Raw genomic sequence first — 26110 nt, 5'->3', positions numbered from 1 at the left:
GGACAGATCCGGAGATCTTGCTGGCCAGGGTAGTTGACTTACACCTTCTAGAGCACGTTGGGTGGCACGGGATACATGCGGACGTGCATTGTCCTGTTGGAACAGCAAGTTCCCTTGCCGGTCTAGGAATGGTAGAACGATGGGTTCGATGACGGTTTGGATGTACCGTGCACTATTCAGTGTCCCCTCGACGATCACCAGTGGTGTACGGCCAGTGTAGGAGATCGCTCCCCACACCATGATGCCGGGTGTTGGCCCTGTGTGCCTCGGTCGTATGCAGTCCTGATTGTGGCGCTCAACTGCACGGCGCCAAACACGCATACGACCATCATTGGCACCAAGGCAGAAGCGACTCTCATCGCTGAAGACGACACGTCTCCATTCGTCCCTCCATTCACGCCTGTCGCGACACCACTGGAGGCGGGCTGCACGATGTTGGGGCGTGAGCGGAAGACGGCCTAACGGTGTGCGGGACCGTAGCCCAGCTTCATGGAGACGGTTGCGAATGGTCCTCGCCGATACCCCAGGAGCAACAGTGTCCCCAATTTGCTGGGAAGTGGCGGTGCGGTCCCCTACGGCACTGCGTAGGATCCTACGGTCTTGGCGTGCATCCGTGCGTCGCTGCGGTCCGGTCCCAGGTCGACGGGCACGTGCACCTTCCGCCGACCACTGGCGACAACATCGATGTACTGTGGAGACCTCACGCCCCACGTGTTGAGCAATTCGGCGGTACGTCCACCCGGCCTCCCGCATGCCCACTATACGCCCTCGCTCAAAGTCCGTCAACTGCACATACGGTTCACGTCCACGCTGTCGCGGCATGCTACCAGTGTTAAAGACTGCGATCGAGCTCCGTATGCCACGGCAAACTGGCTGACACTGACGGCGGCGGTGCACAAATGCTGCGCAGCTAGCGCCATTCGACGGCCAACACCGCGGTTCCTGGTGTGTCCGCTGTGCCGTGCGTGTGATCATTGCTTGTACAGCCCTCTCGCAGTGTCCGGAGCAAGTATGGTGGGTCTGACACACCGGTGTCAATGTGTTCTTTTTTCCATTTCCAGGAGTGTATATATGTGTAGTGTCTGTTGTGCAGATGCTCATCCAGCTCGCAAACTCGAACTCGTATGGAAATCGGCGGGCGAGTAAGGTGGGAAGTGTGCTAGGGTAGTTTGTGCGGTTCTGCTCACCAGACGGCATAGTCCTCAGCACAACTGTCAAGTAATCAGGAAACAATGAATCAAATCCCGATCTGGCACAAATTTTCAGCTTTCCTCACTGACATAAATCAATGTCCATTGGCAGCTAATATCTTTATTTCTTTTGTGTCTTGATCCATAAGGGTTGCAGGATGGACATGGTGTCTTTTCTTTTGGACATGTCTAAAGGAACAGACACAAAATTTCTATTGTTACTAAAGGTTTTACGGAATGTTATTTCGCGGTACTCGACCTGTAGTCCGCAACATTGAAAAACAGCATGTTTTTTTTTTTTTTTAACTTTAATTCACGCGAATATTAGCTTCACTATGAAGTTCGAAAAGGGTGGTTGGCTTTCCTTCGTTGATTTTTTGGCCAGGAGAAACGATGATGATACGTTGAGACATGCCGTCACCAGAATCTAACTGACACTGACTTCCGTCCCGTCCCCAAGATATGAGATATGTTGCGCCCTGTTGAAGACGACATTGCTCCTCGAATGTCCGGCGTGTATTGTGTACCCTGTCAATGTGGCAGCATGTATATCGGACAAACAATTCGCACGGTTGCGGAGCGTTGTACTGAGCACAAGCGCCATATAAAACAAAGGGAGCTTGACAAGTCAGCCATAGCGGAGCATTACCTAGAAAACGGACATAAATACAGTTCGAAAATACAAAAGTGTTGGCTCATGCATCTACATATTGGGACTCCGTTATAAAGGAAGCGGCCGAGATTCGTTTAAACAACGACAATTTCAATAGAGACCAGGGGTACACACTCAGCAGGGAATGGGGGCGGAAATTGGACATCGAAAGAAAGCAAAGACAGATGCGCGACGCGGGAGCGGCAGTTTCAAACGTGGCGCCTGCCCCTGGCGCCACGTGACGTCACCGGTGCTGCCACGGGCAATAGCTCCGCTAGCTGCCGGGGTCGACTTACGCGAGCGCGCGCGCCACATTGGGTCTATCTGATTGGCTGCTAATGATGCTATCGTGCCTATGTAAGCGAGAAACCGTAGCAGCCCCGGCGCTCAGTGAACTCCTGACGACGATGGTGGAGATGGTCATCGAAAGCTCGAGGATTTTATTCGAATTGACGCGGCTTGAAAACCGAGAACGTTTTATTCGTGTATGCCGTCGTGAAAGACTCCGGGGACACTGACTTATATCTGTTGGGTGATGTTACAGTCTAGCTCAATGTAAAGGATACTCTGCACCTTGGTTCGTAGAGCCCACATCGTCTCAGACTCTGCAAGTTTGTCATCTGAGGTTACCTTTTACCAGAGATGGATGAGATGCATGTTGCGCTATCGACTAATTGTGAAATGGGTGAGTGATGAAAACAGAGAAGTGGCAATTGAATCTATGCTCATGTTTGCCTTAAGCAGATAGAATTTCCAACACGACGTCGCGTTCAGATGAAATACAATGTGTTTTCAGACCAAGATTATGGCCCTTCTAGTGCCTGTAAAGAACTATCTTGTTTCCCATAAGGTGGGGATAATCCACATCTCATGCAATTGTGGTCTGTCATGTATCAGTCAAACCGTCATGACCATGGAGAACCGGTATACTGAGTAAAAGCTCTGAGACTAGCGTAGTATATCTCTAAGAAACTAACAATATCTGAACCCTGTGATCACTATAGTTAACAGCCCTCTCCCTACATGATCATGCGAAATATTGAGAGAAAAGTAGCGCAACAGAATCTAATAGGCAACTGAGTTAAAACAGGGGTGGCCCAACCAAACATTAAACGTGGGTACCATATCTCACTCAGGTATGCCCGCATCTCGTGGTCGTGCGGTAGCGTTCTCGCTTCCCACGCCCGGGTTCCCGGGTTCGATTCCCGGCGGGGTTAGGGATTTTCTCTACCTCGTGATGGCTGGGTGTTGTGTGCTGTCCTTAGGTTAGTTAGGTTTAAGTAGTTCTAAGTTCTAGGGGACTTATGACCACAGCAGTTGAGTCCCATAGTGCTCAGAGCCATTTGAGCCATTTCACTCAGGTATAATAATAGGGAGGGGTTTCATCAAACTATGATATGAAAGCAAAAGTCAGTATAAAATCATTTTTATTACTAAAATGAATTAGTTGGATTACAATACAGAAAACATACAATAACAAAGCGCACAAAAGTCCAAAAGAACTATAAAAGGAACACAGAAGATCTCGGCACAGGGGGTGGAATCGGAAATGGAATGATACAATTAGCTGTATCCAAATAAACCCCAATGATGTTGAAATCAGTCAGGAAACGAAACCAGAAAAGTACGTATAAGCACCAATACCTCTGCCTAAGTGCATACTGAGCTTAACTAACATCCTGTGTGAGTTTACTTCGAAAAGCATGACTCTACCTAGCAACAAACAAAAATGCACCATGACTGGCACAAATGCGACACCGAAGATGGTTGCAGTGATAGCTCAGAGTTGTAAGGTCGGTCCCAGCATCCATCAACGGCCCTGGGACAGTAGAGAGGATAAAAATGTAGACTGGAAATGGCAAGAAAAGCATTTATGAAGAAGAGAAATTTGTTAACATCGGGTATAGATTTAAGCGTCAGGAAGTTTTTTCCTGAAAGTATTTGTATCGAGTAGAGCCATGTATGGAATTGAAACATGGTCGAAAAACAGATTAGACAAGAAGAGAATAGAAGCTTTTGAAATGTGACGCTACAGAACAATTCTGAAGTTCAGATGGGTGGATCATATAACTAATGAGGAGGTACAGAATAGAATTGGGAAGAAAAGAAATTTCTGGCACAACCTGACTTAAGACGACGGGATCGGTTGGTAGGACACATTCTCAGACATCAAGGGATCACCAATTTAGTACTGGAGCGAAGCATAGGAAGTAAAAATCGTATATGGAGTCCAAGAGATGATTACCGTAAGCAAATTCAGAAGGATGTAGGTTCCAGTAGTTACTCGGAGATGAAGACACTTGCACAGCATAGAGTAGCACGGAGAGCTGCATCAAACCAGTCTTGCAATGTAATGCAGATTTTTCCTGCGTGATTTCTCGAAGACTCTTATTTAAAGATAAACACATTATCGAATATGCGTTCACATGGCCCCATTTGGTAATAATTTTTGTCAGATTTTCGTTGGGACTCCACACAGCACACATCATTCACATGAGCTGTGACACACTGGGTCTCTGGCTTCTGTACTAGCTTTAGAAAGTGATTAATTGCATCCTCCAGTAGATTTTCCGTTTCTGAAGCCATCCTGAGCGTCGTTCGTTCAAATACTGCTGCTATGAACGTTGCTGTTGTTGTGAACTTCAGTCAGAAGTTTGGTCCGAGGCAGCTCTCCGTGCTAGTAACCTATATCCTGAGCTACGCTCTTCAACTCTGCGTAACTACCGCTATCTGCATCCATTTGAACCTGGTTGTTGTCTTTAAGTCTTGCTCATCCCCTTCAGTTCTAACGTCCTTCCCCCTGCCCCGCCCCTGCACTTCTCCAAATCGACAATTCTTTGATGTCTTAGGACGTGACAAATTCTGTTAGTCAAGCTGTGTCATAAATTTCTTTCTCATCATTTCGAGTACTACCGCCTCATTAGGTATTCGATGCGCCCATCTATACTCAGCAATCTTCTCTGGAACCACATTTAAAAAGCTTCTACTCTTCTCTGAACTGATTATCGCGCACGTTTCACTTCCTTAAAATGTTGCATTCCTGAATATTACTTTCGAAGGGGCATTCATAGTTCTTAAATTTATTTTAGATGTTAGAAATTCCTCATTTTTAGAAACACTTGCTACTGCTTGTCAGCATTTTATATCCTCTTTACACTGGCCATCATCAGTTATTTTCCTGCTCTTATAGCATATCTCATCTCTTACTTGTAGTGTGTCATTTCCTAGTCCCCTTAGCATCGACTTATGTAATTACATTACATTCCATTAACCTTGTTTTACTTTTGCTAATGCTCATCTCGCCACGCGGTCTAAGGCATCTTGCCACAGTTCGCGCGGTTGCCCCCGTCGGAGGTTCGAGTCCTCCCTCGGGCATGGGCGTGTGTGTTGTCCTTAGCGTAAGTTAGTTTAAGTTAGATTAAGCAGTGCCTAAGCCTAGGAACCTATGACCTCAGCAGTTTGGTCCCATATGAACTTAAAAAAATAAAATAAAATGCTCATCTCGTAATCTCTTTTCAAGACACTATCCATACCTTTTGTATGTCCACCCTTTTAGCAGGAGGTCTCTGGGACGACGGCCGTTTACTATCGTGCAAATAAATGAAAACACCTACAGCCGTTCTTATGATTTTATTTTATTTTGTCGCTACCAGTTTCAACGCTTCAGTGCGTCGTCTTCAGACTGTTATTGATGCGATACAGGTTGATATGATCCCCATGCATAACACATCAGTTGCCAGTTGGCAGTTGATGGTTAGAGTGCTGACGCATCATCTGCGTATCCAGGAATTCTGGCAACTGATGTGTTATGCATGGGGATCATATCAACCTATATTGCATCAAAACCAGCCTGAAGATGACTCACTGAAGCGTTGAAACTGGTAGCGATAAATAAAAAAAATCATAAGAACAGCTGTAGATGTTTTTATTTATTTGTCACTATCCATACCGTTCATCTGTTCTTCCAAGGCCCTTGGCGTCTCTTACAGTATTACGTCATTGTCATATTTTAAAATTTTGATTTCTTCTCCCTGAATTTCAAATTCTTCTACAGATTTCTCCTTGGTCTCCTTTACCATTTATCTGCTGACTGAATTAGATCGGCGGACAGGCTACAGCCCCGTCTTATCCCTTTCTCAAACACTGCTTCTCTTTGATGTCCTTTGACTCATGTAACTGCAGAATGGTTTCTATATAAGTTTTAAAGAACCTTTTGCTCCCCGTATTTTATTCCTGCTAGCTTCAGAATTTCAAAGCGGGTGTTCCAGTCAGCAATCTCAAAACTTCTTTTTAAGTCAAAAATTGCTATAAACGTAAGTTTGCCTTTCTTCAACCTTCCTTCCACGATAAGCCGTAGGATCAGTATTGCCTCGCGCGGTACGTTTCTCTGGAAACCAAACTCATATTCCTCGAGGTCGGCTTTTACAAATTTTTCCGTTCCTTTGTAAATAATTCGCGTCAATATTTTGAAACCACGACTTATTAACTTGTTATGTTGACGGTTTGGTGGTATTCACACCTATCAACAGCTTTGAATTATTACATTCTTTCTAAAGATGAAGTTATGTCGCCATTTAATATAGCTTGCACACCTTTGAGCGTAAAGCGTCTTGAAACTTCCTGGCATATTAAAACTGTGTGAGGAATCGAGACTCGAACTCGGGTCCTCTGCCTTTCCTGTGCAAGTGTTCTACCAGGTTTTTTAAATCTCATTCTGTTCTATACAGTTCGTTGAATTCGGTCGGGGCGGACGTCCGATGACACCCGTTCATTCTTTTTTTTTATAATTTTTATTTTTACAGGGGGCAGCTAATCCTCACCGAATACGCTGAGCTACCGTGCCGGCCTTGAGCTACCCAAGTACTACCCACGACCCTTTCCCACAGTCTGCTTCCGCCAGTCTGTGGCTAAGCCATGATTCTGCAATATCCTTTCTTCCAAGAGAGCTAATTCCATAAGTTTTGCAGGAGAACTTATGTGAAGTTTGGAAAGTAGAAGACGAGGTAGTGACGGAAGTAAAGCTGTGAGGACGGATCATCAGTCGCGCTTGGGTAGATCACACGGAACAGCACTTGTTCCAGAAAGGCAAAAGTCCCGGGTTCGAGTCTCGGTCCGACATACCGTTTTAATTTCCCTGGAAGTTTCATGTCAGCGCACACTCCGCTGCAGAGTGAAAATTTCACTCTGTAAAGCCTCTTATTTAGCACTTTCTGAAGCTTGCGAAGAACGTTGAACAGTCAAACAGGTCTATAACATTATGCCCTGGTACGATGTTCATTCTACTCCTTTTCAAGTTTTTGACCTCTGCTGATTCCCATATGTTTGGAAATTTGCCTTTGGGAAGGCATCGAACAATCCCCTTGAAGTGGGAGCAGTGGCTATATCTAAATACACTACTGGCCATTAAAATTGCTACACCAAGAAGAAATGCAGATGATTAAAAAAAAAACGGGTATTCATTGGACAAATATATTATACTGCAACTGACATGTGATTACATTTTCACGCAATTTGGGTGCATATATCCTGAGAAATCAGTACCCAGAACAACCACCTCTGGCCGTAATAACGGCCTTGATACGCCTGGGCATTGAGTCAAACAGAGCTTGGATGGCGTGTATAAGTACAGCTGCCCCTGCTGCTTCAACACGATTCCACAGTTCATCAAGAGTAGTGACTGGCGTATTGTGACGAGCCAGTTGCTCGGCCACCATTGACCAGACGTTTTCAATTGGTGAGAGATCTGGAGAATGTGCTGGCCAGAGCAGCAGGGATCGAATAAAGAGTAGAGCCACGGGTCGTAACACATCTGAAATGTAACGTCCACTGTTCAAAGTACCGTCTATGCGAACAAGAGGTGACCGAGACGTGTAACCAATGGCACCCCATACCGTCACGCCGGGTGATACGCCAGTATGGCGATGACGAATACACGCTTCCAATGTGCGTTCACCGCGATGTCGCCAAACACGGATGCGACCATCTGTAAACAGAACCTGGATTCATCCGAAAAAAGAACGTTTTGTCATTCGTGCACCCAGGTTCGTCGTTGAGTACACCATCGCAGGCGCTCCTGTCTGTGATGCAACGTCAAGGGTAACGGCAGCCATGGTCTCCGAGCTGATAGTCCATGCTGCTGCAGTCGAACTGTTCCTGCAGATGGTTGTTGTCTTGCAAACGTCCCCATCTGTTGACTCAGGGATCGAGACGTGGCTGCACGATCCGCTACAGCCATGCGAATAAGATGCCTGTCATCTCGACTCCTAGTGACACGAGGCCGTTGGGATCCAGCACGGCGTTCCGTATTACCCTCCTGAACCCACCGATTCCATATTCCGCTAACAGTCATTGGATCTCGACCAACGCGAGCAGCAATGTCGCGATATGATAAATCGCAATCGCGATAGGCTACAATCCGACCTCTATCAAAGTCGGAAAAGTGATGGTATGCATTTCTCCTCCTTACGTGAGGCATCACTACAACGTTTCACCAGGCAACGCCGGTCACCTGCTGTTTGTGTGTGAGAAATCTGTTGTAAACTTTCCTCATGTCAGCACGTTGTAGGTGTCGCCACCGACGCCAACCTTGTGTGAATGCTCTGAAAAGCTAATCATTTGCATATCACAGCATGTTCTTCCTGTCTGTTAAATTTCGCGTCTGTAGCACGTCATATTCGTGGTGTAGCAATTTTAATGGCCAGTAGTGTAGTTTAATGTTTTGCGTGGAGTGCCATCAGAATCTGATTTATTATTTTGCAGTAAGCTGAGTCTCTCCAGAACCTCTTTATCATCAACTGGGCTAAGAAGTCGATTGTTTTAGTTCCCCTCAACAGTTGCTTCCTCAGCAGCTTCTGATAGAAAGCGTCTTCGACTTGCATGTCGTCTGGCTATAGTAGGGTCAATAGTAGCTCAGGTGTCTAGTGCCAACCAGTAATCACTTGACCTCTGATTATTTATTAACGTATGGAGAATTAGAGGCGACCTGGAATAGGTTAGCAGATCGTATGGCGAGCCGTATGGATTAGTCTGCAGCTGTAGCGACAGTACGGAGTACGGCTCGCGCTAAAAACAATCACGAGCGCGCGGGCCGCCCTCTCAAAGTAAATGTGCCTGTAATTCTGGGGAGCGTCACACATTAGTGGACAAGTGGCAAAACACACACACACCGGCAATTAGGTGCGCGCGGGTGCCCATTAGGAGGGTATTAGAGTGATTTTTTGGCGTGAAGGCGCCATAGGAGCGGAATGCCCGCGTTTTTACCGACGGGGTGCAGGAAGTGGCGGTAACGACGGCGTATAATGCGACACAAATTGCAGGTTGCGTGTCACGCTTTCCTGCCGCGTCAGGACGCGCCGACCCCATCCGGTAGAGTTCCGTAGTCCCGGCTGTTCTGGGAACATTTCATAATCTCCTGATAAACGAACTGTCCGAACGCTATTGCAAGTCAAATTAGTTGCGATTCGGCTTTTCGAGACGGAGGTCTGGCGTGAATTCAATAAGTCTTCGACATCTCCACGTACAGGATGGGCAAAGTAAGATTAGCCCGGAAAATATTCCATCCGCATTAAGACCGACAACCCTTCTTACATAACCTGCCGCAGGTACAGGGTATGGCAGACAACAGAGTTCCAGGGTACAAAGAAACGCTCTACACTGTGCTAACCTGACTATAGCAGATGAAAGCGACCACCATTCATCTCTTGGCACTTTTTAGTCCTGGTCAACGAGTTTCTGAAGGCGGATCTAAGATAGACTGCTGGAATTGCTGCAGTCTCATTCTAAATATCCCTCTGCTGCAGTTCTTGTTGTGATACACCTTAGATGTGAGGGCTCCCCCACACAATTAGTGGCAAACTGACAGACCAGGTAGCCTAGGCCGCGACCAGAATGACCTCTGCTAACATCACTGTCAGGCGTGAAGATTGTGTAAATGTGGCCAAGGTTCGGCCGGCTGTATGGGCAGTTGGAAGTAACTGTAGGTCTTTCCTTTTTCCGTTCGTGCTGCCACACGTTCACGTCCAATAATATACACTTGTCGATACCACTTTTGTTTGCAATACCAAGTACAAGTGACGTAAGTTACATTGGCTATGTTAATTCGCATGAAATACTTTCTATGGGATTTTTATTTTGTTCACCATATAAGAGAATCACCCCGAAAGCATTGCACAAATTACAAAAGAAATACGATTTTTATTCTTGTGGTATCGTCCAATGATCGTAACCAAAGTCGGCAACACAAATTTATGTCACAGACATTATCGATGTCTCAATGACGAATAGGAGAGACTGAAGAAGACATCCACTCTCTCTCAGCACAGCAGCGCCATCGTTCGGAGGTCAATACACAGCCAAAGATGGAAGTGCTCTGAGCAGTTCGTGACCTCAGCTGAAGCAGTCAGCATCATCGAACAGAACTAAAGTGTTTTCAACCCTCAGATGGAAATGACCTTTTGTGAATGTTGAACATTGCATTTCGAGAGCATGCGCTGATAACTAAACTTCGGACCGTGAGCCTACGACGCATGCCCACCTATAATTCATGTTGTTGTTGTTGTGGTCTTCTGTCCTGAGACTGTTTTGATGCAGCTCTCCATGCTACTCTATCCTGTGCAAGCTTCTTCATCTCCCAGTACCTACTGCAACCTACATCCTTCTGAATCTGCTTAGTGTATTGATCTCTTGGTCTCCCTCTACGATTTTTACCCTCCACGCTGCCCTCCAATGCCAAATTTGTGATCCCTTGATGCCTCAAAACATGTCCTACCAACCGATCCCTTCTTCTAGTCAAGTTGTGCCACAAACTTCTCTCGTCCCCAATCCTATTCAATACCTCCTCATTAGTTATGTGATCTACCCACCTTATCTTCAGCATTCTTCTGTAGCACCACATTTCGAAAGCTTCTATTCTCTTCTTGTCCAAACTGGTTATCGTCCATGTTTCACTTCCATACATGGCTACACTCCATACAAATACTTTCAGAAACGACTTCCTGACACATAAATCTATACTCGATGTTAACGAATTTCTCTTCTTCAGAAACTCTTTCCTTGCCATTGCCAGCCTACATTTTACATCCTCTCTACTTCGACCATCACCAGTTATTTTGCTCCCCAAAAAGCAAAACTCCTTTACTACTTTAAGTGTCTCATTTCCTAATCTAATCCCCTCAGCATCACCCGATTTAATTTGACTACATTCCATTATCGTCGTTTTGCTTTTGTTGATGTTCATCTTATATCCTCCTTTCAAGACACTGTCCATTCCGTTCAACTGCTCTTCCAAGTCCTTTGCTGTCTCTGACAGAATTAAAATGTCATCGGCAAACCTCAAAGTTTTTACTTCTTCTCCATGAATTTTAATACCTACTCCGAATTTTTCTTTTGTTTCCTTTACTGCTTGCTCAATATACACATTGAATAACATCGGGGAGAGGCTACAGCCCTGTCTCACTCCTTTCCCAACCACTGCTTCCCTTTCATGCCCCTCGACTCTTATAACAGCCATCTGGTTTCTGTACAAATTGTAAATAGCCTTCCGCTCCCTGTATTTTACCCCTGCCACCTTCAGAATTTGAAAGAGAGTATTCCAGTTAACGTTGCCAAAAGCTTTCTCTAAGTCTACAAATGCTAGAAACGTAGGTTTGCCTTTTCTTAATCTTTCTTCTAAGATAAGTCGTAAGGTTAGTATTGCCTCACGTGTTCCAACATTTCTACGGAATCCAAACTGATCCTCCCCGAGGTCCGCTTCTACCAGTTTTTCCATTCGTCTGTAAAGAATTCGCGTTAGTATTTTGCAGCTGTGACTTATTAAACTGATAGTTCTGTAATTTTCACATCTGTCAACACCTGCTTTCTTTGGGATTGGAATTATTATATTCTTCTTGAAGTCTGTGGGTATTTCGCCTGTCTCATACATCTTGCTCACCAGATGGTAGAGTTTTGTCATGACTGGCTCTCCCAAGGCCATCAGTAGTTCTAATGGAATGTTGTCTACTCCCGGGGCCTTGTTTCGACTCAGGTCTTTTAGTGCTCTGTCAAACTCTTCACGCAGTATCTTATCTCCCATTTCATCTTCATCTACATCCTCTTCCATTTCCATAATATTGTCCTCAAGTACATCGCCCCTGTATAAACCCTCTATATACTCCTTCCACTTTGCTTAGAACTGGGTTTCCATCTGAGCTCTTGATATGCATACAAGTGGTTCTCTTCTCTCCAAAGGCCTCTTTAATTTTCCTGTAGGCAGTATCTATCTTACCCCTAGTGAGATAAGCCTCTACATCCTTACATTTGTACTCTAGCCATCCCTGCTTAGCCATTTTGCACTTCCTGTCAATCTCATTTTTGAGACGTTTGTATTCCTTTTTGCCTGCTTCATTTACTGCATTTTTATATTTTCTCCTTTCATCAATTAAATTCAATATTTCTTCTGTTACCCAAGGATTTCTATTAGCCCTTGTCTTTTTACCTACTTGATCCTCTGCTGCCTTCACTACTTCATCCCTCAGAGCTACCCATTCTTCTTCTACTGTATTTCTTTCCCCCATTCCTGTCAATTGTTCCCTTATGCTCTCCCTGAAACTCTCTACAACCTCTGGTTCTTTCAGTTTATCCAAGTCCCATCTCCTTAAATTCCCGCCTTTTTGCAGTTTCTTCAGTTTCAATCTGCAGTTCATAACCAATAGATTGTGGTCAGAATCCACATCTGCCCCTGGAAATGTCTTACAATTTAAAACCTGGTTCCTAAGTCTCTGTCTTACCATTATGTAATTTATCTGATACCTTTTAGTATCTCCAGGATTCTTCCAGGTATACAACCTTCTTTTATGATTCTTGAACCAAGTGTTAGCTATGATTAAGTTATGCTCTGTGCAAAATTCTACAAGGCGGCTTCCTCTTTCATTTCTTCCCCCCAATCCATATTCACCTACTATGTTTCCTTCTCTCCCTTTTCCTACTGACGAATTCCAGTCACCCATGACTATTAAATTTTCGTCTCCCTTCACTACCTGAATAATTTCTTTTATCTCGTCATACATTTCATCGATTTCTTCATCATCTGCAGAGCTAGTTGGCTCATAATTAATTCCCTTCCAAAATATTCTAATAATAATAATGAAGAGGTTACAATATTTGAACACTCTTTAAGAATAGTTAATTTATTTCTCTTTAATTTCAAGTATCATAACCCTACCTGTTCTGATCGCACTGCAGTTGCAGTCACTCTTCTATCATGAGTTTATAAGAGTTTACCGTTGCCGATTTCTTACCGTACGGTCGCCTTTCAATGATATAACAACTCTCCCGATACTAAATTAATCCCCTTCTAGAACTATGAGGTACCCCCGTCAATGATGCAGTTTGCTGTAGCAAAGAAGCGTAAGGGTACATTCGATCCGTGAGGTACGGGACTGATATCTGTACACTCCCAACGCCCTAATACCTCGACCACCAAGACAACCACTTTCGACTGTATTGCTGGGTGCACTACGTTCCCCTTTCTGTACACTCCCAACGCCATAATACCTCGACCACCAAACCAACCACTTTCGACTGCATTGCTGGGTGCACTACGTTCCCCTTTCTGTACACTCCCAACGCCATAATACCTCGACCACCAAACCAACCACTTTCGACTGTATTGCTGGGTGCACTACGTTCCCCTTTCTGTGCACTCCCAACGCCATAATACCTCGACCACCAAACCAACCACTTTCGATTGTATTGCTGGGTGCACTACGTTCCCCTTTCTGTACACTCCCAACGCCATAATACCTCGACCACCAAACCAACCACTTTCGATTGTATTGCTGGGTGCACTACGTTCCCCTTTCTGTACACTCCCAACGCCATAATACCTCGACCACCAAACCAACCACTTTAGATTGTATTGCTGGGTGCACTACGTTCCCCTTTCTGTACACTCCCAACGCCATAATACCTCGACCACCAAACCAACCACTTTCGATTGTATTGCTGGGTGCACTACGTTCCCATTTCTGTACACTCCCAACGCCATAATACCTCGACCACCAAACCAACCACTTTCGACTGTATTGCTGGGTGCACTACCTTCCCCTTTCTGTGCACTCCCAACGCCATAATACCTCGACCACCAAACCAACCACTTTCGATTGTATTGCTGGGTGCACTACGTTCCCCTTTCTGTACACTCCCAACGCCATAATACCTCGACCACCAAACCAACCACTTTCGATTGTATTGCTGGGTGCACTACGTTCCCCTTTCTGTACACTCCCAACGCCATAATACCTCGACCACCAAACCAACCACTTTCGACTGTATTGCTGGGTGCACTACGTTGCCCTTTCTGTACACTCCCAACGCCATAATACCTCGACCACCAAACCAACCACTTTCGATTGTATTGCTGGGTGCACTACGTTCCCCTTTCTGTACACTCCCAACGCCATAATACCTCGACCACCAAACCAACCACTTTCGATTGTACTGCTGGGTGCACTACGTTCCCCTTTCTGTACACTCCCAACGCCATAATACCTCGACCACCAAACCAACCACTTTCGATTGTATTGCTGGGTGCACTACGTTCCCCTTTCTGTACACTCCCAACGCCATAATACCTCGACCACCAAACCAACCACTTTCGATTGTATTGCTGGGTGCACTACGTTCCCATTTCTGTACACTCCCAACGCCATAATACCTCGACCACCAAACCAACCACTTTCGACTGTATTGCTGGGTGCACTACCTTCCCCTTTCTGTGCACTCCCAACGCCATAATACCTCGACCACCAAACCAACCACTTTCGATTGTATTGCTGGGTGCACTACGTTCCCCTTTCTGTACACTCCCAACGCCATAATACCTCGACCACCAAACCAACCACTTTCGATTGTATTGCTGGGTGCACTACGTTCCCCTTTCTGTACACTCCCAACGCCATAATACCTCGACCACCAAACCAACCACTTTCGACTGTATTGCTGGGTGCACTACGTTCCCCTTTCTGTGCACTCCCAACGCCATAGTACCTCGACCACCAAACCAACCACTTTCGATTGTATTGCTGGGTGCACTACGTTCCCCTTTCTGTACACTCCCAACGCCATAATACCTCGACCACCAAACCAACCACTTTCGATTGTATTGCTGGGTGCACTACGTTCCCCTTTCTGTACACTCCCAACGCCATAATACCTCGACCACCAAACCAACCACTTTCGATTGTATTGCTGGGTGCACTACGTTCCCCTTTCTGTACACTCCCAACGCCATAATACCTCGACCACCAAACCAACCACTTTCGATTGTATTGCTGGGTGCACTACGTTCCCATTTCTGTACACTCCCAACGCCATAATACCTCGACCACCAAACCAACGACTTTCGACTGTATTGCTGGGTGCACTACGTTCCCCCATCTCTGGCCGCATGAGGGGTACAGCCAGAACCAATACCAATGAATGGTAGTTGAGAACTGATGGTTGGAGAGACAATATCGCGGTTACAGCTAGTCAGCGTAAACCAGCTGTAGATGGTGGCCACTGATGGAACGTGTTAACCTCTTCAGCAACAGCTAGGGCCTGAAGATGGTGCACTGAAGCACCGAAACTGGTAGCCACACAATAAATGACATCATGAGGATAGGATGGCTGTAGGTGTTCCACATATATATATATATATATATATATATATATATATATATATATATATATATATATATATATATATATATATATATGTATATGTGTGTGTGTGTGTGTGTGGCCAAAGTCCCCCTGACCTCCAATCACAAGGATAGACATACTCCTCGTTGTGCTGGTCGTCGGGCAAGGAGACAATCTCCATGCAGTCGCCTGCCACCGTGGAGCGTGATATTGCGTGCGTTGCTGCCCTGTTAAATGTGGCTGCAATTGCGCGGACTATTTGATGGGTCTTCTTGCCCGTTGCACAATGTAGCAATCACCTGCTGCTCTTGTTGATAGTGGTCGATCGTCTCTTCTCGTTCCGGCAGCAGTACCTGTGGATGGGAACGTTCCTCACGATGGGAGACAAAACTGAGAGCAATACCAAAATCCTGGACTGCACTCGTCACACTTCGTCTTTCTTCGCGTGTGAAGTCATCCAGATGTTGTCTCCGGTCCATGTTGTAATGAAGAACACCACCAGAGTGCGCCGTGCCTGCTCACTGACTGACACACGAATTGGCATTGCATGTAGCTTCAACTGCCTCGTGTTGCAGTGCCAGCCCCGTTTGTCGCTATAGTCACGGCTGCCCTCACCCCAATTGACGTCCAACTCCTTAGTGTCACGTCCGTAATTGGTCAAATAAATGTCATTCTGATCACATATCTCGGTCTTGGTGCTCCACATTTTTTTTTCCAAACAGTAGTCTACCTTGTCGTGAAGTTTTGGAGAGCATTGTACACGAAATTTAATTTGATTCCTAAAATACGTCACAATTATGACGTAGGGGTTATTTGACGGTACGAGAATGATGACATTACAAGGCACTGGAACAGAAGCAACAGCCTCAGCTGAAGACTGCCACTTGGGCAGTAGCAGCAATTGTGGTGAAACCCTTGGCAAACCATCGTTGGGTGGAGTAAGGGGACTCTAAGAAAGCTATGTACCAAGCTGGCGATGTATTGCTTTTACACAGTGCCGCGTCATAGTTAAGTATACAGTTAACCGTGAGAGCCACAATATTCTGAAGACGATCGCAGCTCAAGGGTCGGAACGTCGACCGTGTACAAGAAATTCGAGATCAACCTGACGCAGCCTAACAACCTTGAAGATTTTTTTCTTCAATGATAACGGCCAAAAAAGCCTGCAAACTTACAGGGGCTGAACAGAAGTATGGAAACACCAAAAACAAAACGCATTACGATGGTTAATTCGGCGTAAGAAAACAGATGCCATTCAAAACAGCTTCCTGTCGTCTCGGAACGGATAATTACAGGGAATGTTTCCAAGAGAACCTTATACCATTCTTCCTACAAAATAGCAGCAGCTTCATGTAGCAATACTGGAAATGGACAGCGATCACGAATCCATTTCTCTAAAGTAGACAAGAAAGGCTCAATGTCATTGAGATCTGCTGATTATGGTGGCCATGGTAGAAGCGAAAATTCATCCTCGTGCTCACAAAACCAGTCCTGGACGACGTGAGCTGTGCCAGCAGAGGCCCTGTTGGCTTGGAGAGCAGGATCACCATTGGGACGGACCACATCAACAAAAACGGTCACATAATCCCTGACAGAAATACAATCTCGAAGAGTAAGTATGGGACACGTGGAATAACACGATATGGCATCCAAATCGACATCGATTCCCCGACATGTTTCAATCTATGGGTGTAATCTCGGCCAGAAGTTGGAAACAGTGTGAAACCAGACTCATCCGACCAAACGAGATTGTTCCATTGCACCATAGTCTAGGTTTTGTGCCTTCGGCACCACGTTTTTCGTTACGCGCATTTGCATCACTGAAGAATAGCTTTGCAATTCCAGTTCGTCCTACAGTTCTCTGCTTATGGAGCTCATTTCATGTTGTTCTGGTGCTGACCAGAGTCGCAAGTGCAACATTCAGCTCTACAGTGATTTTTGCAGTTGTCGTCCTCTTATTTACCGTCAGAATCATCTTCAATTACCGTTTGTCACCGGCACTCTACGGGCATTTTCGCCCGTGATGTAACTTAGCAGACGATGTTTTTCTGCTTTCTCTGTATGTGGTATAAATACAGAAACACCAAACACTTCGACTCCCTTAGTCACAGAAGTTCCCACGACGAACGAGTCGTCTCCAATGTTTACTGGTGGCCAATGCTAAACAGAAACATATAAATCACAGCACGTTTGTCAGAAACGTCGATAAGGTGCTGGCTGGATGATCTGGATCTGCAAAGACTAAAATAATTAGAAATCGTTGGTAAAAAATAATATATATTGTACTTAACTGGTTGTATAGGATTCTTTTTGGCTGCATAAATACAATTATACACAGATAGCTATTGAGGCCTCACTTAGGCCATACGTTACTAAGCGCCTTGTTAGAGGTTGCTTCCTATCAGCTTTAGGCTGTGGTACTTTACTACTGGACGTCCCGAGCATGAGTGGACGAGAGTTCTACTAGAATCTTCATACAAGCCGCGGAGCGTCGCTAGCGGCGCTGGTCGTGACTCGCGGGTCCAACGATACTAACACGGACCGCGGTCGATAACTGCAACCCCTAACAAGTGTGGCATCGAACGTTGATACCACACCCACCACACGAGCACCAACAATTTGCCCACTTTCGAATTCACGTAGTTTCTACATACTACACTCAGGGCGACACGGAACACTGTTATGATCACGATTAATACTCTTAACGTATTGAGAATTTTGCACAGGTTCCGTTCGTAGTCAAATTCAACGGTGCCACTTGCAGGCGTGGCTAGTATCTGCATTTGTGTTCAAGTAGGCATTTCTCGCGGCGTTTCCAAATATTTGTCCAGCCACTGTACAAATTAAGCAACGTTTTGTTTGTTACTGACAAAGTTGAAACTCAGCATACACCGCTGGAAAATAATAGCTACACCGTCTCACATTATCTCAAGATTTATTGTTGAAAAAGTGCATATGAAGTACATGAAATGACTACATTTAAAGGCCAATAGCACAAGCGGTTCGGCGTTACAAGGTGTCGACTCCTGCTGAAACATCCATATTGCTACGTGATGTAGCCTCCTTAGAGGCAATGCCGGCGCTGACTCTGGCATCGGTCGATCGTACAGTTGGGGATATGTTATTCCATGCCAGCTCGGCCTGTTCACGTAATTTTGTGAAAATTGTTGGTTGACGAGTCGCACAAGTCACTTCTTGTCCCGTCATATCCCACACGCGCCCGGTTGGAGGTAAGTCTGGAGATCATGCTGGCCAAGGAAATTGCCGCATGTCTTCCACAGTACGTTGAGTTTCAAAGGCAGTGTGTTGGCGACCACTATCCTGTTGGAACGTCACCTTCCTGTTGTAACAGCGGCAAAAGAACGGGTATAACAACATTCTGCACTTATCGAGCACAGGTTCCATCCCTCCAGAAACATAAAAAGTGAACGATAGTTGTAGTTTATAATACCCGAGACCATACGGCCAAGGGTAGTGTGTCTTGGACGAATACACCGAACGAGACAGGGCTCACCAGGTCTACGTCATACGTACGAATGATCATCACCTGCGTGCAGGCAGAATCTGCTTTTATTTCTGAGGGCCGCGGCGCTCCATTCCATCGTCCGTGCGATTCTCTGACGCCACCAGTGGAACCGAGCATGTCCATGCTGTAGCGTGAGTGAAAGACGGGATAGAGGTGTGCGTGACCGTAGTTGCACTGCTAACAACCGGTTTGCAACAGTGCATACTGACACGTCTGGGCTCGTAAGCTGTGGTAGCTGCACGATCTGCCACTGCTGCCCTTACGATACGACGATCCTGGCGGGCAGCTATGTTGCACGGACGTCCAAAGATTTGTCTACGGTTATGAGAATTTCCACCTGATACAGATACCAACACTGTTGCATAACTGACCCATCACGTCCAGGTTGTGTGGCAATTCTCCGAAAGGTCAATCCCGCCACTCTTGTAGGGAGTACGAGTGCGTCTCCGTGGCTCCTTGCTTCTTACGTCTGCGCCACACGGAGTCTTCTAGCCGTGAGCATTCCCTATTAAAGTGCAGACACAGATAGCGGAAATTGGAAATTTGCGGTAAGGACTATGGGACCAAACTGCTGAGGTCATCCGTCCCTACGCTAACGCACTACTTAATCTAACTTTAACTTACGCTAAAGACAACACACACACCCATGCCCGAGGGAGGACTCGAACCTCTGACGGGATGGGGGGGGGGGGGGAGGAAGGGGGAGGCGCGCGAACCGTGACATGACGCCGTAGACCGCACGGCTCCCCGCGGGGCCACAGATTGCACTCTCGTAGTTTTGTCACTGCGTTACATGTTGGCGGACGACGTGGAAATCATTAGTAGCACATCTGATATCCCCCAGGTGGTACGTGCCGTCATCGGATCAAAATCGAAGTCGTCTTTCAAGATGTACTGACCTTTTTGGCATTGTATGAAGACACGGACCTGCAAACCAGGCCAACAAACGACCACTAGGTAGAATGAGATTTTCACTCTGCAGCGGAGTGTGCGCTGATATGAAACTTCCTGGCAGATTAAAACTGTGTGCCCGACCGAGACTCGAACTCGGGACCTTTGCCTTTCGCGGGCAAGTGCTCTACCAACTGAGCTTCTGTAAAGTTTGGAAGGTAGGAGACGAGGTACTGGCAGAAGTAAAGCTGTGAGTACCGGGCGTGAGTCGTGCTTCGGTAGCTCAGTTGGTAGAGCACTTGCCCGCTCAAGGCAAAGGTCCCGAGTTCGAGTCTCGGTCGGGCATACAGTTTTAATCTGCCAGGAAGACCACTAGGTAGTTATATCCATGGGGTCTGTGGACATGGGATTGTATATGATTAATGGTAGTTCGCAATAATCTCGTTTGAAATAAACTAGCTAGCAACACGTCACTTACAAGACGATGTTCTTGCTGTCAGATGTAAGTTAATATGTCGGTAGAAAATCCAATATTCGCTTCCGACAATTCGTTCCCCAGGCCGCCGTACTTGCTGTAGGATCCTCTACCATATGTACACTTTCGGCCCTAAGCGTTTGGGACGCCCCGCCCAACAGTGCAGAGTGTGGGAGCCCTGCTCTAGGAGCCGTGGTTTGTCCCGCGGAGCTGTCAGTAATAACTCAGGCCCGGAGCCGGCGTGTTAATTGCAGCTGTAATTAGGCCACAATAAACGCGCCAGCCCGGCCCGGCACGGCGTGATGCATGCGGTGCCGGCGCCACGCTACCTGCAGCGCCGAGCCGGACACTAATTGAAAGCGAGACACGGACGACGCGTCACGTAAACCTCGCGACGGTAACCCGGCGCAGAGCGCAGCTCCTACTGGTTAACTCTTCACCTCATGCCACACCGTTTCACAAGGGCTAAGCAACTTTCACCGCCCACAACATACACGGGCAGGCCGGAGTTGGCTCCCACGCGTGTAGGTCTACATCTCGCTCGATGGATATTCAGTAGGCTTCTGGTCAATATGACGTGGAGAGTCATAAAAACGAATTTTTGTCCATAGAGTTTTCGGGAAACAATTCGGGTACAATGCAGAAGCGAGGTGTCATTTCATTGCAAAGTAAAGTGAACACCACTCACGGACTTATGGGACAGCGGCTGGCATGTATTTATTGATGCAATAATGTACCAACAGCTGTGTGTATTGTAGAAGTTTATTTTATGAACTTACGTGCTACCAGTTTCGGCATTACATTGAAGCCATCTTCAGGCCCCACACGTCATAGTCGTAAATTCGCTATACACGGAAGGAGCCATATAACTGGATCCGTGAATCAAATCGTGAGTCTGTGTCGTCTGGCCACCAAGAGCTGGTGCATAACGATTTGATTCACGGATACAGTTATATGGCTCCTTCCGTGTATAGCGATATTACGACTATGACGTGTGGGACCTGAAGATGGCATCAATGTAATGCCGAAAGTGGCAGCACATAAGACGTTCATAAAATAAATTTCTACAATACATACCGCTGTTGGTAGTTTATTGCATCAAGAAACTCACGGAGTACGTCGACTTCTGCCTAAAAGGCAGTGCGAGGAGCAATATATGATCGTGGGACGTGTGCTAGGCATGTCGCCAGTCCCTCCAACCATTATTGTCAGTAGCTGGATCCCGATGATGTCGTTACTTCTGCATACAATCAGATCCTCATTTGGGTTCACAGGGGCAGAGTTGACTCCGTACGAGATCTGCCCACGTCAGAAAACACCTGCGATGGTACTGGGAATCGAACCCAGGTCGTTCTGCAGCGAAGCCAGCGACGCTAACCATGTGGCTACGGAGGCGGTTGTCACGTCATTCTATTGCAGTTAAGTTAAATTGCACATCCCAGATACCACCTGTGGGCTGGATCTATGGAAAACGACTATATTGGTTGTATTAGATAATGACCTCTGGCGTCACATTCCAGATGTCTTCGATCGGATTCAAATCTGGTGAGTTGCGGGGGCCAGCACATCTACTAGAACTCCCCACCATGTCTCTGAACCACTGCATCACACTCCTGGCCTTGTAACGTGGAGCATTACCTTGCTGAAAAATGCCATCGCCTTCGCGAAGCATGACCGTCGTGCGTGGTCTGTAACCAGTGTATGGTACCTTGCACGAGCTCCTCCGGACGCATGGATGCCCGTAATGGAGCCGCCGCCAGCTTATATCCATCCCACAGTACAGATGTGGAAGATGATGGATTCACTCCCTCCCATTGGCATGATGAAGAAAGTATCAAGATTCATCATACGATGCAACGGTCTGTCACTGTGTCGGCGTCCAGTGCCAATGGTCACGTACCCATTTCAGCTGTAGTTGGCGATGTAGTAGCGTTAACGTTGCCACATGCTTGGTTCGTCTTCTATGGAGGCCCATCGTTAGACACACTTGTACTCTGCACAACACTAAGTTCCAATGTTAGTCCTGCCACAGTTCGTCGCCTGTCCTGCTTTACCAGTTTGCCCAGCCTACGACATCTGATATCTGTAATGAGGGGTGGCCGCCCAATACCCACCACGTATGGACGTGGTTCATCTTCGTCGTCAATAAAATTATTCTGTTTTTGAGGCCGCATTGTCATCTGTAAAATTCCGACGTTTCGGCGACTGTTGCAAGGCGCCTTCCTCAGGGTGTGATTCAGCTTGGATTCACCGCGTGTTGAAGACACTCATCATAGCACTCCTCGAACACCCAGCAAGTCGTGCAGTTATCAAAAAGCTCGTGCCGAGCCTCTGGGTCATCACAATTTGCCCTCGGTCAAACTCAGATAGATCGTGCACTTTGCCTGTTCTACACATGGTCAGCACGCTTTCCTCGCCGGGTGACGCTGGTACCACCTGAACGAGTTTATATCGATAGTAGGTCGGTGGTCATAATTTCCTGGCTGATTAATGTATCACAAATGTAAGCACGGTTTGTCCATGCTCGTTGCTATTGCTCCGCAAGCCACTGCCTTGACGCCGTGGCGGTTATGTGATACATAATCTTCCGATCACGAAGAAGGCATTACCGACGCGGATTCGAAGACAAGAGAGCTCAGTCGGGTGCCAATATGCTGCTCGCGCGCATTCCCTGGGGTCCGCGGCTTTCCCACAGTCATGTGTAACTGGCACCTGACTTTCGAGAAATAAACATTTTTTTCCGGGAAAATTTAAAATAAATACTATAGTTCTACTGTTTTCTGTACATACGTCGAATAGTTCTGAAGAATTTCGCGAAGAAAACAATAGTGCTCGGGAAAATTTTCGGAAAAAAGGTATTTGAAATTTTCGAAAAAAATATGATAACAATTCTGAATAGCTCACCAAGAGTTTTACAGAAAACCCTAACGACGTTTCTTGTACAGACAATAGTTTATGAGATAATTACAGTAATGAGGGCCGCATTTTCACTACATAAAATACACAAAATCGCAATGTAGTTCTAATGAGAGTTCTGATGATGGTTCTGATTACAGTCCTGGGTAGCATCCTGAGAGTTCTACTGAAAACGGTAATGCAATTTTTTGTGAAAATACTTGTTTGTGAGGTAGCTGCAAAAATGTGGGAGCACCATAGTGTTCAGACGAGCGTAACATTTTTGCGTATAATCCTTACATCCTTCTTAGTTAACTTGTTGTTTGCTGTCCGATTGTTACCCGCTTCTTTATTAATGAGTATTAAAGACATGCCATCCAAATCTTCACCTTATCTTTTCTTCTGGTGAATAAGTATTCAGAAGATACTTGTGGCCATGGTCGTCCTTCAAATGTGAGAATAAGTTATCGCTGACTCCAACAGATAAATTAAAAGAGCACCGCGAATTCGTACCACAGCATCTCCACAGTATTTCAGGTTTTAGAATGCTACGCATTACAAAATTGGATGTACATTACCACCTTCTTCAAAAAACCCTGCAAAATCTACCTCTGCCATAACTTTACTTTAAATGGCTAACTAAGATTAGACAAATTGTGTACGAGGGTTATTCGGAAAGTAAGGTCCGATCGGACGCGAAATGGAAACCACAGTGAAAATCCGATGAAGCTTTGCTCAGACGTGTTGGGCAGTATCTCTAGCATGGCCGTTGCTCGCGTCACGTCACTCTCTTTAGTCAAATGGCTCTGAGCACTATGGGACTCAACTGCTGTGGTTATCAGTCCCCTAGAACTTAGAACTACTTAAACCTAACTAACCTAAGAACATCACACACATCCATGCCCGAGGCAGGATTCGAACCTGCGACCGTAGCAGTCGCACGGTTCTGGACTGCGCGCCTAGAACCGCGAGACCACCGCGGCCGGCTCTCTTTAGTCCTGAGCGCACAGTGAGAGCGTAAGGTGGTAGTAGTATTAGTAGAATCTTTATTCACCCGTAGATCTCTTTTTACAAGGATCAATTTAAAATAAGCTAATTCGTATACACATACATTTACAGACTTCTAGTTAGAGACAATCCTTAGATTTACTCCTGGTATACTATGCTTCTTTCACAAATAACTTATTAAATAATGTAATGCCACACTGCTCATCCATATCTCACTATCAGTCACTGCACACATTATACACACACTGTTTCATAACACTTCACTCACTACACACACAAACAAATACACACAAGTGGTTCAAATGGCTCTGAGCACTATGGGACTCAACATCTTAGGTCATAAGTCCCCTAGAACTTAGAACTACTTAAACCTAACTAACGTAAGGACACCACACACATCCATGCCCGAGGCAGGATTCGAACCTGCGACCGTAGCAGTCCCGCGGTTCCGGACTGCAGCGCCAGAACCGCACGGCCACCGCGTCCGGCCAAACAAATACACACACACACACACACACACACACACACACACACATTGGTGATCTCTGGGCCATTTTCTGTATCGCAGCTTCCCATTTGCTCCCCTGAAAAACTGAGTTAGCATCCCTCTGTAATGAGTGAGAACATCCCTCTATAATGAATGAGGTGCCTGGTGCCTGGAGAATAGTGTCTTCCGCCGAGTATGAGGGCCTGGTGAGAGATTTCGCCTGATGTCATGCAGCCCACATAACATAACTTCGTGCATTTAGTTCTTCATGAGAATCCGCGGCCGCACACTGCGGTGGCAATGCAGATGCACCTGCAGCGTTTCCGATGGGAAGTGTTTGATCACCCACAATACATCTCGTGCTCCAGGGATCTGTGCTGAGGCCTTTCCTGTTCCTTGTTTATATAAATGATATTCCTTCTAATACTATAGGTGATTCTATGTTATTTCTGTTTGCTCACGACACTAAATTGGCAGTAAAGGATTTGTGTGAAACATTGATACTGGTTCGAATAGTGCAGTTCAAGGCGTAAGTTCGTGGGTTGTAGAAAATAAACTAACGCTAAATCACAGTAAGACCCAGTTTCTACAGTTTTTACACACAACTCAACAAAACCTGACTCCCAGTTACACAGAATGGGCATATGATTAGTGAGACTGAACAGTTGAAATTTCTAGGTGTTCAGATATATAGTGAACTGTCGTGGAAAGCCAAGTTTCAGGATCTTGTTCAAAGACTTAATGCTGCCATTTTTACTATTAGAACAGTAGTCTTCTTCGCTCATTTTTATTCGATTATGACGTATGGTATTATATTTTGAGGTAATTCTTCCTATTCTTAAGCCGTATATTTGGTTCGGAAACTGGCAGTTCGGGCAGCAAGTGGTGTAAGTTCGCGAAACTCTAGTCAACTCCTGTACATTAGACTGGGTATTCTGACATTGGCCTCTCAAAATATATATATTCTTTCTTGTTAACAATATCAGTTTATTCGCAAGAATCAGCATCTTTCACTAGACACAAATCCAATCTGTATTTGGATCGCACCTCCTTGACTCTTGTGCTGAAAGGCATACAGTATTCTACTGCACTCATTTTCAATAAGTTACCATAAGAACTCAAAAAACTTACCACTAATCCGCGCCTTTCAAATCTAAACTGAAGAGTTTCTTCATGGGTCACCCCTTCTATTCTGACGAGGAGTTACTTGAAGCCGGCCGCGGTGGCCGAGCGGTTCTAGGCGCTTCAGACCGGAACCGCGCGACTGCTACGGTCGCAGTTTCGAATCCTGCCTCGGGCATGGATGTGTGTGATGTCCTTAGGTTAG

At 46.0% G+C, this 26110-nt stretch overlaps 1 protein-coding gene and 1 non-coding gene across 2 annotated transcripts in view; one reads left to right on the top strand and one right to left on the bottom strand.

Annotated features, from left to right (window-relative positions):
• Positions 1-26110, bottom strand: part of LOC124593913 (homeobox protein BarH-like 2) — a gene marked incomplete at its 3' end in the record, with an annotated part of 72483 nt that overhangs the window by 33435 nt on the left and 12938 nt on the right. The gene's annotated exons all lie outside the window — the stretch shown is intronic.
• On the top strand, positions 20190-20264 carry Trnae-cuc. Its single transcript has one exon. It is a non-coding gene; the product is annotated as a tRNA-Glu (tRNA).

This window comes from Schistocerca americana, chromosome 2 (assembly GCF_021461395.2).
Source record: "Schistocerca americana isolate TAMUIC-IGC-003095 chromosome 2, iqSchAmer2.1, whole genome shotgun sequence".
NCBI classification, from domain to species: Eukaryota; Metazoa; Arthropoda; class Insecta; order Orthoptera; family Acrididae; genus Schistocerca; species Schistocerca americana.
This window is presented reverse-complemented; position numbering and strand designations above follow the sequence as displayed.